This window comes from Falco biarmicus, chromosome 11, assembly GCF_023638135.1.
Source record: "Falco biarmicus isolate bFalBia1 chromosome 11, bFalBia1.pri, whole genome shotgun sequence".
NCBI lineage: Eukaryota > Metazoa > Chordata > Aves > Falconiformes > Falconidae > Falco > Falco biarmicus.
This window is the reverse complement of record NC_079298.1, coordinates 34,709,204-34,717,146: the sequence shown is the minus strand read 5'-3', so window position 1 is coordinate 34,717,146 and position 7,943 is coordinate 34,709,204. Positions and strand designations below refer to the sequence as shown.

At 39.6% G+C, this 7,943-nt stretch overlaps 1 long non-coding RNA gene across 1 annotated transcript in view; it reads right to left on the bottom strand.

Moving 5' to 3' along the window:
• Positions 1–417: 417 nt before the first annotated feature.
• The window catches only part of LOC130157018 (uncharacterized), a 99,920-nt gene continuing 92,394 nt past the window's right edge, over positions 418–7,943 (bottom strand). Inside the window, exons 9-10 of the long non-coding RNA XR_008824683.1 lie at positions 3,280–3,396; positions 418–2,073 (exon numbers count right to left, since the gene is read on the bottom strand). This is a non-coding gene — a long non-coding RNA (uncharacterized LOC130157018). The remainder of the gene's footprint in view (positions 2,074–3,279; positions 3,397–7,943) is intronic.

The following is a 7,943-nucleotide window of genomic DNA, read 5'->3' as shown; positions in this document are numbered from 1 at the left end:
ACAGTCAACTTCAGTACTGGCCAAAGATGTGATATCACAAATGCAGGTTTTTCGGGACCGCCTGTTGACCTCAAGCACTGCCCCCAGCACATGTTGCACCAGCAGTTGCTGTGTGACTTTAATCATGGTGTGTAGACTGACACTTACAGAGCTGGCTGAGGGTCTCCAGCAGATCCCAGTCTGCCCAGTCAGCACCTCTGTGGGCAGGGGACCAAACCTCTCCCTGCCACAGTCTCCCACAAAGTTCTGTAATATTCCTTTTCCCCTCTGTATTTATTAAGTTGTCGCAATATTTTCGTACAGTGAATTTTAGGCAGCTGTTATTAACCAGCTGGTTATGATTGGGATTGGTGAGTGTAATGCACCACAGTGGTGCCAACACCTACAATGACAAATGAAACTTCAGACTGCTGGCACTGACTGCTTACATACAAATTTATTTTCTGAAATGATAATACACAAATAATAGGAGCAAAATAAAACAAAGCAAAACAAATTATGGTTCTGACTGACAGTTGCTATTGTATTTCAAAATGAAAGCATATATCACTGAAGTGATTTTGCTGTGAGGGAGCATCTTTCAAAAACAGCTATTGGAAAATAACTTTCCATGTGAAATAATAATCACATATATACCTGTGACTGAACTGACAATGAAAGAGAAGGCCTTGAGATAGTCATAAACCTGAGATAGATTAATTTGTCTAGATATGATACTGTTTTCCTACACTGCCCTTGCAAGACTGAATTATGCATCAGGTGGTTACATTTCATTTATTAAATTGCTTCCCTCCCTCTGCCATCCGCAAGCAGCATAACCACAGCAGTAGTAGCACAATGGCACATGAGCTTCTCATTCCCTAAATTGCAATAGATTTTCAGCCTGATAGAAAATACACAATGGATTTTCTTATCATGCCACTCACTAATCTAACAAAGACTTGGTTTCCCACTCATTTCTTACCGCTTTCTTTGCTTTTCTGTTACAGCTTTGCTCTATATTTGTCTAGCTTTTTGTCATGCTAAGCAATAGACAATTGCTGCATGACAAATTTTCTCAATTGCAAATAGCAAGTCAACCATAATTATTTTTTTTTGCTAAGATTATTTTCCAGAGATGCCCCCAACTCTTACAGAAATGAGAAACTGGGGCTGCCTGGTTACATATTTTTCTAGTTGTCTTGAATGACAGGGATTCTGCTGTGCTGTGCATAAAGAAGGAAAGATACCGTCAGTGTCAACGTGCATTCGTAATACCAGGTACCTTCGTGGCTGATGAGCCCTTTCAAGACACAGGGACACAAGTATATGTCATTTCCTAATGGCAGTGCATTAGGTAGTGTTTTGAGCTTACATGAAAATAGTACAGTATTTGTCTTCCCCCACCTCCAAAAACCCTCTCTGTGAACCCAAAAGAGGGTATCATTGTAGCAAAGAGTGAAAAATAGATGTTTTTTTGAAACCATGTATCATCGAGTCCCTCTTCTGCTTTGCTCTATTGTGCTGCTGCAAACACAGTCAAGGAGGGTGTAGAGAGCCTAGTAACAGCTAAGTCCCCAGTATATGGCACAGACTGGGTACTGTCACACTGGGATGGCAGGAGGCACATAAGGGATGGAGAATGCGTAAGTGCCCGTTTACTAAAGGCTTGACTCAAAGCATACCAACATCTTCATCAGGCTTCAGGCTAGGTCCAAGTTGCACTGATGAGGCCTGAGTATAGTAATGGTAGTTGCTGATTTTCAACATGCTTCTTTGACAAAGTCTCTGAACCCCAACCTTCAACAGCGGTATTCTTCTATGTAGTAGTGCCTGTTGAACAAAGAGCATTACTCCAAATTAGATTGCATTTTTTATGAAGTAGGCTGTAGCAAATCTATGCTTTCAATTAAAGAACATTAAAAAATTGTAATTAAAAACATATTTAAAGCCCATCTTCATCCATCTGATAGAAGAGAGATCAATGCAAGGATGTTGGTCTTTCTCTTCTCACTGGATGCCTCCTCACTGGAGCAGCAATGGGGTGCAGTCAGTGCCAGGAAAACACAGAAACCCGCCAGCAGCATCTGTCTCCTGAAAGAAAGACTTCAGTGACTCCCCTGGAATTACCATAAGGACAAAATTAACCGGATGCTTTTGGCACAGAAAATATACATTATATTCTTTAGGGATAAAAATTTTCAATGAAGAAAGACTTCAATGAATGTTTGTAGGAATTTTTAGATGTTTTCACAGTAAACACAAGGAATTATAAAAGGTACCTTCTCCCACTTTAGCATTTCCAAATATGTATCTGTTCAAAAAACCCCACAATATTACATATTCAGAATGAAAACGTTCACTGTGAGTTCATCTGTGGGATGATAATACATAAGAGTGAGCATCTTATATTTTGAAGCGTGTTATTTACACCCAGGGAAGACATGGAATGTTCTGAAATTCTGAAAAAAAAAACCCAAACCAAAACAAAAAACCACAAGGGGGGGGGGCCTTACTTGCAAAATTTACAAGAAAACTGGCCAAAATTTTGTACCTGAAATGCAAATTCATTGCAGAAGGATGCAACATGCTTTTCCAGGCATATCAAATATGCGAAAATATGGTTGCAAATTGAAAGTAAAGCAAAACATAAACACACCATCATTTTCATTCTGCTACCATTATGAGGAGGAAAAGGCTGAGAAGACCGCATATTTATTTTCTATATTCAGTTTGTTCACCTTTTTCTTACTACGAAAGAGACACCCATTAAAATTTTACAAGATATTTAGTAGGTGATCTAAAATGATTAAAAACAGTATGAAAAAAAAAGCATTTCCAGTGCTTGTCAGCATAGGTTTTCTTACCAAATTTAATACAAAATAGCTAATGAGGACAACTCAGCCCCACTAACACTGTTCAAAATGCAAACTTGATTTTGAGAATACTCCCCTCCATATTTAAGACGGTGATGATTACAAGAAAAGCTATGCTCCAATATGTTAATTTCATCTCTGTTTTTCTGCTGATCTTACTCTTCATTTGAAGATTAATGTCAACCTCTATTCCATGGGAGATCAAAGTGAGGCATCCAGTTTGTACCAGATGCCATCATACAAAATTACATTTAAGAGATCTCCAATGTAATTAAAAACTCGATATAAACCATCTCAAAGAGAAAGACGTACTGTACCAATTCTCCACTCTTTAAACAACTTCTGGGAAGGTGACAAAATGTGACTTAAAACTTATGCTAAACATGCCATCTTCTTCCTTTGAAGTCCTAATTAATTATCTTACCTGAAAATCACTATAAATAGGAGGCTGCGGGTCTGCTTTTTCATGCTGATCTGTCTGGGTTCCTCATCCCCACCGATACACAGGAAGACCACAGCAAACTCTGGTAAACAATTGGACCTTGGACAAAGAATTGCAGGTATGGAATATGTCCACGGTACTGGGTTTCTTTTGGGGACATACCCTGTCGTGGAAGGCTGCCATGTGCCGTGCAAACAGCTGAAGTCACACAACAGGTCTGGCTGCCCGGTTGTGCTGGCCTGGCTCCAGAAGGGAGTCCCAGTCAGAAGCAGGGCCTTGGTCTCCCACAGCTGTGCTGGGAATGTCTGAATGCCAAAGGCCAGAGGAGAAGGGGTATAGATGAACCAACTCACGTCATTCCCAAAAGCCAGTCCAAAACAGAACCAAGAAGAAACCAGGATGCTAGAGAGAAAAGCTCCTGTTTCAGAACCGACTCTTGTTTAATTTAGCTTGTAATATCGGGGGGGTGGGGGTGGGGGTGGGGGTGGAGGGGGGTGGGGTGTGTGTCTATTACTTTATTGTAGTTTTTGAACAAAATCATTGTTGTCTGGTACCAAAACTCAGAGGTCATGCAGAGAGCAAGAGGTGGCCCAGTACCAGCCAGGCCATACCAATCCATACAAGATGGTGTAGGCAGGCCCAGGCCTGAGAGCCCAGCTATCACCCCTGCCTTCCCTCCCCAGAACTGCTCCAGCGTTGTCTCCCTTGGGCACCCAGGAAGCCCCAGGCAGACGCAGCTAGCCCTGAGAACCCAACAGAAACACGGCGGTTTCATGGGACATGAACGGTCATCAGCATATCGCCATGTCCTCAGTAACCATCAAGAGTTAACTACCAAGGTAAGGCTGTCTCCCGCCGACTGCTTTTATTAAACAATTCACAAAGGTACGATATTGACTCAGTACCACAACAGACACTAATTGAAATGCATCCAGCTGATGATGATGCCAAGAATATGACTATAAGCAGCTTCTACTGTTTATAGACTTGAAAAAGATAAAAACATCCAGTCTGGCATGTAAAGGGGCTGCCAAATCCATCCTGGAGAGCAAGTAATATGGTATTCATTAACCCTTCTCTATTGGCTTTTTTAATAAAATGAGATACAGCTTGGTTCAACCTACAAGCAGGATTTATTTATTTTTAAATGACAAAGAAATGGAAAATACAAGGCACTTGGCAAAGTATTTCTTTGAGTACCTTGGCAGCTTGTCATTGATAATGGATTTGTTGTCTGATCTTCAGTCATTTGCAATTTAATTTACCCACAAAATCTACCACTTCTTCTTGTACATATTTCTCCACAATGTGCCTATTTACCTCCCCAAACCAGGAAGAAATACATTAGATGATTTAAAGGGTAGATCTTAATGCAATTTAAAGCCTTGCAAATTGATTTTCCTTAATGAACTTTATATCCTAACATCCTGCCGTTTTTCCTCTAGTACATTCAATTAGGCTATAATCAGTTATTAAGGGTTAGATAATGGAAACGTGACATCATCCACACAAGACAGAAATTTTTGCAAGAGATTAATTAAAATCTCATTTTCATGAAAGAATAGACCATCTGAGCTGAAAGGTGCCTATAATAATCACACACACACACACACAAAAAAAAATGGAAAAAACAAAATCCCGGAAAACACAAGATAAGCAAAGGAAGAACATCCAGCTTGGGTAGATGCTGAGAGGGGCGAGAACTAAAACATGATCCTTTTGGGAGTGTAAGAGAGAGAACCTCTGTACAGTCATTTAGGAAATGAATGTGCTGTATTCATCCAAACCGCAGAAGAGCAAACATTGTGAATCAAAGAATTTCAGTCCATTACTGTAAAAGAGTCGAATACATTTCTTTGTGGATAAAAAGCAAAAGCCATTCATGCTATACTTTCAGATAGACACACACACACATTAATAGCAGTAGTAGTAGTAGTAGTAGTAATACTTAAAGCAGAGAGGCTTTTGTGTTTTTGTTAATATTAACTTCTGATAGAGAGGAGCTTTGGGCTCAAAATATGTATCTAATCTTAACTGAGAACACAGCTCAGCAATTCCATTTGCCCCATATCAAAGAAGGAAAAATGTTGTTATTCTGCCAAGAAAATTGATCTATTTATCTGATGCAACATTCTCTGTCAGCATTTCTGTACAGCTCTCCCCACTCAATATCACTGCAGGATGTCTGTAGAGGATTCACATCTTCAGAGGTCAATATGTCAGGTCCAACACAGGGTTTGTTTTTCCTTCCCTCTCTTTTTTAAAAATAGGTGTATTCTAACTATTCTTAAAACAAACTGAAATATAATGGTTATATTAACAACTAAGAACTTTGTAGTAACAGTATCCGTATTGCTGCAGTAATTTTGGAGATCCTCAATAATTCAGAAATAAATAAAAAAAAGGCAACTCAATAAAAATAGCCAACAGAGTGCATAATAGTTCTTAACATTCATTAATGCTTTTGAAAACAGAATCTCCAAAGCATACCAGCTTATGAGCAATTTTAGGGACATTACCTCAAAGGGAGGTGCTAGATTTAAAAAACAGTGTTCAAAGCCTACAAATGCTCCTTGCTCATGTAACTAATCCTCAACTGACACACCTTGTGGTTGCCTTACTGGCCTCATGTGCTGACTGTATTGGATTTTGTCTCCATTTATGTCCAGGAAAACAAGATCCAAGCCTGAGGGTCACATTGTTCCACAAAGATCTCTTTATGGGGTCTGGGATTTGAGTAGAATCTTTTTTGGGCTTTTGACTCTTTGTTGGCTCTTTTTTGTAGGATTAAAAGTAAAACTCCAGGTTTTGTCCTCGTTTTCACTTATTAGATGGCTTTGAATCTGCTGGATAATTCTTTTTCTCAAAACAATTTACAGAAGCTATAGCCTTCGTTCGATCTAAAAAAACCTGTGCTCGACTTCACATTTTTTTCCTTGAACTTTCTAGGTTTTCTTTTTTCCCCAGACCTTCCAAGCATCCCAGTAACCATCTATAACCACAGTCTTAATTAAGAAGAAAAGTGTTTTGAATCATTAGTTTAAGTCTGTTTAGAAAAATTGTTACAAAATTGTAACTGAGGTTTTCAATGACTGTATTTCTTCCCCAGAGATAAGGCAATTAAAGTCGTTTCACATAAAATCAACCTTCTCCCCGTTGCACCAGTGTAGGTGTGCAGAAGTAAGAACAAATCAATACAAGAATCTATTCGCAGGGAAAAAGGAACAAATATATCTTTATAATTACAATATGTAACACATTCCACAGCTGCATGCCTCTTGTGAATAGTTCTGTTCTGAATGTAAATACATGCTTTATGCTGAGAATAATTTAAAAGAGGAACTGGGAACACACACAGAACGAGCCAGTGCTTTCTATATGCTTTTAAATATATGAGCCAAGTTATTTGTATTTTCTCTGCATTCCCATGATATACTGAAGAGCAGCCTATGTTGTAATGTATGCTGCGGCAGAAATATAAAATAAGAACCAGTTAACTGGCCAAGAACCTGCAATCTCTCCTTAAATCCATGGTCTTTATAGGCCTATCAACATTACCTAACTCATTAGGTGAGACAGAATCTATCATGCAGGAAAGACATCTTGATTTAAAATGAGGTTGGTCAAAGTACTGGAGACCAAAGATGAAGATTTCTTTACTGGCTTCGTGCTTGCCCTTACACTGAAATAAACCCATGATGAAGCATTGGGGATGCTTGGGGCATGGATAATACTAGAACAAGTCTGAGAAACTTGTTCACCTCTGTTCAATATTCGCTTAGATGCACAAATGTTGCTCATGTCCATCCCCTCAAAACAGAATTTTCTCAGTCCATGGGAACACCAAATTAACAAAAGTAGTCTTTGCTGTTTCAGAGTTTCCTTGCCTAGGAATTCCACCCTTAGGAGTTTGCTTATCCTCTCCTCAACAGCTCCAAAGTCACACCACCTGGAAAACGCTAGTTCCAGAGCAGTTTATGCTTGTCAGCTGGAGGGAACATGCCCTGTGGGTGGGGTATGGCTGCTGGAGGATCATAGGTGCATGAAATATTCCCAGACTAGCTCCCAGGACATTCCATTTAATCTATGCAAAGAATACAACTATGGAAAAAATATGCAAGGCATTGAACGCTTCCAGAGAAATTGCTATTCTTCATAATTATTTTTAATTTACTTTCTACTGGATGAGAACTGAGGCCCTTGTCTCCTAGTCAGCACAAACTTTGCATTTCTTGATCTGCATCTGGGGCTTACTGAAAAATGAGCATGTTGATTACGACTCCCCTCCTCCCCTGCTCAGCCCCAGCTGCTGCTCTCCTCATGCAGTTCTAAAAACTAAAATGCAGAACCATTTACTTACTTATTTTTATTATTTATTTTGCTTCTGTGATTTCTCTGATCTCCTTTTTAAGCTCCCTGAATATTGCTGATGGGAGCAAACAGTACAATTTTGGTTAAGTGCCCAGCTGCACTCAGGCATGTGCAGGACCATGGGACAAAGGGACAGCTGGGGCAGCACCACCACGATCTAATGATGGTAACGAAACCCAAAGCCCCAAACTTTATAGTTCTTCAATCCCACCTCTTGCTGAGAGTAATGAAGATATTAAAATCTGAAAGAGGAGGAAACTGGGGATGGGGAAGTA